Consider the following 8793-nt stretch of genomic DNA (forward strand, 5'->3'; position numbering starts at 1 on the left):
AAAAAAAAAAAAAAAAAAAAAGAGAGAGAGAGAGAGAGAGAGAGAGAGAGAGAAAGAAACATCACCATTAAAATAAAGAACAATCAGATATCAAGATTTCCAAACTCCAGCTGACAGAGTCTGTGAGTAGAGAGTGTTGTAATAGAAGCAGGCACTGGGTGCTGTGAAATCATGTGGTCTTAATCTTATCTGCTGATTTGCACACGTGTGTGCAAAGAAGCTTAGCACAATGACTGGCGTCGAGTAGGTGCTCAACAAATACAACTTCCTTTTCATCTTCATCATTTATTGCACAGATATAGATACTAAAATATTTAGGTGAAATTTGGGCAACCCTCACCTGTAGTTTTCACTGGTCCACTCTTCTTCAAATAGCTCAATAATAAAATAAAACAAACCAGAATTTTCTACGTAAAAACTATTACTTTTTTATTTTTTTTCGACATGGAGTCTCACTCTGTCACCCAGGCTGGAGTGCAGTGGCACGATTTTGGCTCACTGCAACCTCCGCCTCCCGGGTTCAAGTGATTCTCCTGCCTTAGCCTCCCGAGTAGCTGGGATTACAGGTGCCCACCACCACGCCCCACTAATTTTTGTATTTTTAGTAGAGACAGGGTTTTGCCATGTTGGCCAGGCTGGTCTCCAACTCCTGACCTCAAGTGATCTGCCCACCTAGGTCTCCCAAAGTGCTGAGATTACAGGTGTGAGCCACCTCCCCCAGTCTACTATTAAACCATTACTAGACCTAGTCTATAGGCATAGATAGAGCCATAAAAATTCACCTGAAGCAAAATCTTTTCTGCATATTTAAAATCTTTGTTGTTGTGTTGTTGTTGTTGAGACAGGGTCTTGCTCTGTTGCCCAGGCTGTAGTGCAGCAGTGCAATCATAGCTCACTGCAGCCTCCACCTCCTGGATTCAAGCCATCCTCCTGCCTCAGCCTCTTGTGTAGCTGAGACCACAGGCGTGCACCACTACACCCAACTAATTTTTTGATTTTTCCTACAGATGGAGGTCTCACTTTGTTGCCTAGGCTGGTCTCAAACTCCTGGGCTCAAGCCATCCTTCCACATTGGCCTCCCAAAGTGCTGGGATTACAGGTATGTTATCATGCCTGGCCTGAAATCTTTACTATAGAAAGGATTTTTTTTTTTTTTTTTTTAATGATTGATTGTGCTGCAAATTCCACATTGTCAGCATAACTTGCATAACTCACATTCACCTTATTTAGAAGGTGTTAGGTTTTAACTTGGGTAGCCCCAGCTCCATTTTGTTATGCATCACTGTAACACAAAGTGAGGTTGTCAGCTAGGACTGAACATAGGGGGATGGAGTTTTACTTTGCTTCTAACACTGTAGCCACATCTAGGCTTCTCTGTGACTTGCATGGCCGTGAAGAAAGGCCACCACCATCTCCACGACAAGGTCATAAGTCTTTGTTACCAACCTATCAGGCCGTAACTCAATTTCTTGGGGGGCAAAGAGTCCCTCTGGATGACTACTTTCATCGGAATTATCGTGTGGAGAGAGAGAAGGCAGGGTAAAAGGCTAAAGGAGGCCTTACTTAAGACGGCTTGTAAGGAGGCAGGATGAAAGGGAGGCAGAGAGGGAGGGAAGAGAGCCCGAGAAGAGGGCGAGAAGAGTCCAGAGAGGAGGACGTGGGCGTGCGGGGTGAGCAGCACGTGTGTGGACAGCACAGCGGAGGGTCAGGGACCCGGGGGTGTCAGAAGCAAGAATGGAAAACAAACCAGCGCAGGGGAGGGAGAGGAGGGGGGACAAAAGAAAAGGCGGAGGGGAGCACTTGAAATGAAAATGGTAGGAGAGAGCGGGGAACAGAATGGAACGGAAAGGAAAGAATATTCGAGGAAAGAAATGAAACGAAGCAGGCACAAGAGCCCTGCAATCACACCCAGGAACCCCCAGGGAGTTCTAAGCTGTACCGCGGCGCTGCTGGGACCAGCTCTTCTTGTAAGTGGATTCTCGGGCTCCCAGGACATAGAACCCGACCTGACACCATCACAGGAGAACCAAGAGGCGAGAATTTCTTTATTCCTGTTTCTGTGGATATGGTCAGGATGCTGGGACACTAGGTTTTGCCTCTGAACTCTTAATGAACTCTTAATACCCTGCCTATCCATGTCTTCTTGAACAGGGGTGTAGAGAAAAGCGTGTCAGTGTCCTTTGGGGTCAGGAAGGGATTCTTGAGGCTAAAGTTGGCTTCCTGTGATGTCTGCTTTAGGTAATGAGTTGAAAACCTAACCCCTCCTGCCTCCACTGAGAGGTCGCTCTGGGTTCCAAGGACATGTGAACACGATTGGGATGAAGAAGGGGAGAATGCGGAAGATGCTGTGCCTCCTTCCATCACGTACCTCATCACTCAAAAGAGAGGACGTACATTAGTCAGTAGCACTGATCAAAATATGGCTGCCAAGAAAAAATAAAGTGGCTTGTATATTTAATACTTCATCATAAGAAAAGGTCTGTGCTCACCAGGCATGGTGACTCACTCCTGTAATTCCAGCACTTTTGGAGGCTGAGGAGACAAGATTGCTTGAACCCAGGAGTTTGAGACCAGCCTGGGCAACATAGCACGACTCTATCCCTCTTTAAAAAAAAAAAAAAAAAAAAGGCATGGTAGCACATGCCTGTGGTCCCAGCTACTTGAGAGGCGGAAGTGGGAGGATGGCTTGAGCCCAGGAAGTCAAGGCTGCAGTGAGCTGTATTGAGCTACTGCACTCCAGTCTGGGCAACAAAGTGAGACCCTGTCTCAAAAAAAAAAAAAAGTAAAAGAAGAAGAAAACAATAAGAAACTGTATGCAGCAGGTGGCTCTCCTTTTCTGGCTCCATCCTGTGGGCCCTGCCCCCGTCTCTTCCCAACCAGAAAGCAGAGTGCCTTGTCAGTTCTTGTGGTTTTTTTTTTTCTTCCTAGTCCTTAATCCTAGTGTAACAGCATCTCCGCTTCTAGACATTATCGCCTTAGTAACTTGGAGTTGTACAGCAAGAAAGCCTTGCCTTGTTTCCTTTTTTGATGGTAGGTCTGAGAAACTCCCAACGGTAATGAATGGCCGGTTAGGCTGTGCTGCGATCCCGGCCTTGGAAGAAAGACCAGAGAACAGGCAATGGCAGTTAGAGCTGGGCTGTCCTCTTACTGGGCACTTGGAGTTCAGAGCAATGGTTTAGCAATGGTTTTAGTTCAAGCTAATGTTACAGAGTTTCTGTGCAGGACCTTGCGTCAGCCAAATGAATGTACTAGGCTTGCTCCTTGATGAGAGGACAGAAAGAATCTTACTAGCTGGTGCAAAGGAGAAGGGTTAGAGTACCCCACAGCTAGACCTGTTGGGATTAGGAAGGGCAGCCCAGAACCCACTGAGGAAACTACTCGTAGAAAGACCAGTGAGAGGAGAAACACTGTCTTCATTTCCCCCAGGGCTATGGTATGACAGAAGGTGATGGAGCTAGGAGCTTTGATCTTGAACCTGAACTGTTGTGCTGTTTTCTGGGATGTGGGGGTGGGGGTGCGGCAGGGTGCAAGGAAAGGAACATAGTGGCTTATTGCCCCAGAAGACCATACTTACGATCATGAGTTGTCTGGGCTGGGTGTGGAAGTCGTCCCCGCTATATCCTCCCTCCAGTTCCCCAGAAAGCCTCGCTCCATCCCCTAGAGGGTCCACGTCGGACCAGGCTCACCCCCCGCTGGACTCACCATCACACTTGAGCCCTTGCCGTGCCAGTCCCCACAGCAGGGTCCCACAGTGCTCACAGAAGGTCGGGCTCTTGTAATTGTAGACTTTAAATCTGTGTGGCATGTCAATTTTGAATCTCTCCTTGTGGAACTGGAAGAAAGGCAGAAGGTGAAATCACGTGTGTCCCTGGGGCCCCGTCTTTGGATGTTCTTGCAGATACCTTAGCATAACTGACAGAGGTCATCATGAAAACACTGGCATTGTGTGCATTTTAAACCATCATTGTCACTTGTCAAGCCCTAGAGTCATGCCTGAAGATGGCAGGCAGCCCTCGGCAATTGTGGGTGAGGGGGCATGCTTGCCTTCTGCATGTATCAAGCACCCTGTAGACAACTGAAATCTGAGGCATCCGCACAGACAGGCTAACAGCTCAGGAAAATGGCAGGAGGGTCATTTAAACAAGCGCTAAGGAAACACTGCTTCCATTTAAACAGATGAAGATTCCCTTCCTGTTTTAGTATAAATATTTTCTTTTCTCTTTCAGTCCAGAACTAGTGCTTTTAACCTTTGTAAGATGTAAAAAACAATGCCTTCTTTAAAGGAAACATTTCTATGGGTTTATCCTAATGTGAGAAGCATTTCACACCTATTATTCATGAACTGAGGTGGCAAGAGGAGGGGGTAGTTCCTGCCAGGTGCGGTTAACAAATATGTCACATGCATCATCTACTACACAGGAGATATCTCACGTAATCCTCAAAATACCCCATTTCAAGTAGCTGCTATTACTGTTCTCCTTTGACAGGTAAGGAGATGAAGCACAGAGAAGGTAAGAAACTTGCCCAGGACACACAGCTCTAGAGCTGGGATATCTATAAGCTTGGCAGTCAGAATCAGAGTCCAGCCATTCTCTTTTCTGTCTCAAAATAAATGTGAAGACTTAGCGGGATGGGGAGAGGGGAGTGGGAGAAAGATGCTAGTGATCGATATAGATTTTTTTTTTTTTTTTGAGACGGAGTCTCACTATTGTTGCCCAGGCTGGAGAGTGCAATGGCGCTACCTCAGCTCACCACAACCTCAGTGTCCTGAGTGGCTGGGATTACAGGCATGCGCCACCATGCCCGGCTGATTTTGTATTTTTAGTAGAGACAGAGTTTTCCATGTTGGTCAGGCTGGTTTCGAACTCCTGACCTCAGGTGATCTGCCCATCTCAGCCTCCCAGAGTGCTGGGATTACAGGCATGAGACAGATTCAAACCAATGTCTACTTGGAAAGGAATTCATTAAAGCTCTAGATTTGCACTCTGTGACCTTGGGCAGATCCTTTAGTAATTTAAACTTCAGTATCATTCTTTGTGAAATGGATACTATTACCCATTTAGCGCGGATACTGGGAGGACTAGAGATAACCAATGTTTAACACAGGGCATGAAAGGCCCAATATATGGCGCTAATTGATTTTAGCCAAAGCTGTTCTCCTACAGATGCCCTGAGAGATCTGTATCTAGGTTGGGAGGACTCAGAAGTCCTCCACTATGCACTCACTTGCCCCAGGTACACACAAAGCAAGCAATCATCGGTTTACAGGGGTCTTCGCTCTTTCAGCCCAAATTAACCTGCACAGCTCACAGCCCATTTGATCTTCTTATTTCACTTCCTTGCAACATGACTTGCATTAACTCAAACTACCACTAACTCCTACATTGTTCAATGTTTCACTATCAGTTGCCAAACTGACCTCATTTCCTGCCAGGCTAAACTCATTTCCGTTTTTGATAAGGTTACTAAACTGGATGGTTTCCGAGAATACTAGAGACACAGTGTATCTGAATTCCGCAAGAGGGTAGATAAGGTCCCATGGTGTCTCTGTGGCCAGGAGGAAAAGTGGGAGACAGGGCAGTTAGCAGGAGTCATAACTGGCCAAGCAACAGCTCCCGAATCCCTTTGATTGGACTAAGAAGTCTGGTTGTGAGATATGCATAAGTGAAGATACGTTATCGTGGAACATGAGAACTGAGGTCATAAAAAAAGTACCGTAAGAGCTAGAGTAGGGAGCCCATTCACTTATTCATTAAACAAATATTTATTGAGTGCCTACCTGTAATGTGCAGGGCACTGTATAAAGGACCTGGGAATAGAAGAGAATGAAAAAAAAGAGAATAAAACAGGCTGGGCACAGTGGCTCATGCCTGTGATCCCAACACTTTGGGAGGCCAAGGTGGGCAGATCATTTGAACCCAGGAGTTTGAAACTAGCCTGGGCAACATAGTGAGAACTTGACTCCACACACACACACACACACAAAGATTGTTTAATTTAAAAGTAAAAATAAATTTTTAAGAAACAAGCTGGACTGGGCACAGTGACTCATTCCTGGAATCCCAGCACTTTTTGGGAGGCCAAAGTGGGAGGATCGCTAGAACCTGGGAGTTCAAGAACAACCTGGGTAACAAAGTGAGACCCTGCCTTAACAAAAAATTTTAACAATTAGCTGGGTGTGGTGGCACACGCCTGTGGTCCTAGCTACACAGTAGGCTGAGGCAGGAGAATTGCCTGAGCCCAGGAGGTCGAGGCTGCAGTGAGTTGTGATGGCGTCACTGCACTCCAGTCTGGGAAACAGAGCAAAACCCCGTTAAAAAAAAAAAAACAACAAATTGGTAGAAGGAGGAAAATATGCATATTGGCTAAGAAGACTCAATATTATAAAGATGTCAATTCCCGAGAAATTATATATTGAATATAGTCAAGATTAAAATATTTTTAAAATTTTTTTAAGTTTTGCTCTATAGACCAGGCTGAAATCTCCTATAAGCCATTATCCTACAGATGCCCTGAGTGCAGTGGTGCAATCATAGCTTGCTGTGGCCTCAAATTCCTGGGCTCCAGTGACCCTCCTACCTCAGCCTCCCAAGTAGCTGAAACTACGGGCTCACACCACCATGCCCAGCTAACTTTTAAAAATATTTTTGTAGAGACAGGGTCTCACTATATTGCCCAGGCTTGTCTAGAACTACTGGCCTCAAACAATTATCCTGCCTATTAAAATACTAGGGTATAGGTTGGGCACAGTGGCTCATGCCTATAATCCCAGCAATTTGGGAGGCCAAGGTGGGCAGATCACCTGAGGTCAGCAGTTCAAGCAAGACCAGCATGGCCAACATGGCAAAACACTATCTCTACTAAAAACATAAAAAATAGTTGGGCATGGTGGCTCACACCTGTAATCCCAGCTACTCCGGAGGCTGAGGCAGGAGAATTGCTTGAACCCAGGAAGCGGAGGTTGCAGTGAGCTGAGATTGCACCACTGCACACCAGCCTGGGCAACAGAGCAAGACTCCAACTCAAAAATAAATAAATAAATACATTTAATATATTATGAAGGTGATATTTTATTTCAGCAGAAAAAGATGGATTATTCAATAAAAGGTGTTGGGAAATCTGGAAAGCCATCTAGAAAAAAAGTAAATTAGATCAACACTTCATGCTTTGTATCAAAATAAACTACTTACAGAGTGTTATATGTAAATGCTTGTTCCCTGGTGCCACAAAGAAATAGCACTTAAACATAAATTTAATCCTCTTAGCAAGGCAACCTTTACTTTCTGCAGAAAGGGTATTCATTGCAGATGGAATAATGGCGAAAGCACACCTGAACAAAGTAGGGAAGCAATTTTTATTCCTTACGCAGTTTGTCCCTGCTACTGTGTCCTGTCTCCATTGGCTGGAGCCAGACCACACAATCTAAACTAAAACCCGATTGGCTACCAGTTTAAAACTTTTCTAAATAGGTAAAAGTAATGGAAAGACAAAGGAAAAGAGCAAGTTGCTTATGCCAAATAGGGAAGGGGCACAGGCTGTGAGCTGGAACGTGCCTGTGGGCATGTTCAGCACAAATAATTTGGTTAAGGTACAAGGACATAGAATGTACTACGTGCCTGTGAGCATGTTTAACAGCTACATAGGATAGAGCCTAACAAAAAGTTATTAGCATAAAGTAAGGAGGCTTAAAGGAAATTAGTCTTTAAAAAAAAAAAAACACTATTATTTCTAACACTTATGATTTATTCCTTAACAAGAAGGGAAAGTTTAAAGAGGAACTTTTTTACTTTCTACATGGAGGAAAGATTGAAATATGAAAAGTGAAAGCACAAAAGTACTAGACAAAAACATGGGAGAATTTTTTTTTTTGAGACAGAGTTTTGCTCTTGTTGCCCAGGCTGGAGTGTAATGGTGCGATCTCGGCTCACTGCAACCTCCACCTCCCGAGTTCAAACGATTCTCCTGCCTCAGCCTCCCAGAGTAGCTGGGATTACAGGCATGCACCATCACGCCCAGCTAATTTTGTATTTTTAGTAGAGACGGGGTTTCTCCATGTTGTTCAGGCTGGTCTTGAACTCTGAGGTGGGTGATGCACCCACCTCGGCCTCCCAAAGTACTGGGATTACAGGCATGAGCCACCACGCCAGGTGAATAATTTTTATACACACACACACACACAATCTTGCTGAGGACAAGCTTTCCTCAGTATGGTAAAGCAAACACACAAATAAATAAATAAAATAAGAAGCTGTAAAAGAAAATGTTAATAGGCCATGCACAGTGCCTCACACCTGTAATACTAGCACTTTGGGAGGCCCGAGACAGGCAGGTTGCCTGAGCGCAGGAGTTCGAGACCAGCCTGGCCAACATGGTGAAACCCTGTCTCTACAAAAAATTAGCCAGGCTTGGTGGCACGCCTGTAGTCACAGCTATTCAGGAGGCTGAGGCACAAGATTGCTTGAACCTGGGAGGTGGAGGTTTCAGTGAGCTGAGATGGTGCCACTGCACTCCAGCCTGGGCAACAGAGAGAGATTCTGTAAAAAAAAGAAAAGAAAAGAAAGAGAGAGAGAGAGAAAGAAAAGAAAGACAAAGAAAGACAGAAAGACAGACAGAAAAGACAGAAAGAAAGAAAAGAAAGAAAGAAAAAGAAATTCAAGCAGTGGTTCATGCCTGTAATTCTAGCAAAGAGGGGTGGATTGCCTGATGTCAGGAGTTCGAGACCAGCATGGTGAAATCCCATCTGTACTAAAAATACAAAAATTAGGCCAGGCGTGGTGGCTCACGCCTGTAATC

Source organism: Colobus angolensis, unplaced genomic scaffold (genome assembly GCF_000951035.1).
Source record: "Colobus angolensis palliatus isolate OR3802 unplaced genomic scaffold, Cang.pa_1.0 Scaffold46, whole genome shotgun sequence".
Lineage (NCBI taxonomy): Eukaryota > Metazoa > Chordata > Mammalia > Primates > Cercopithecidae > Colobus > Colobus angolensis.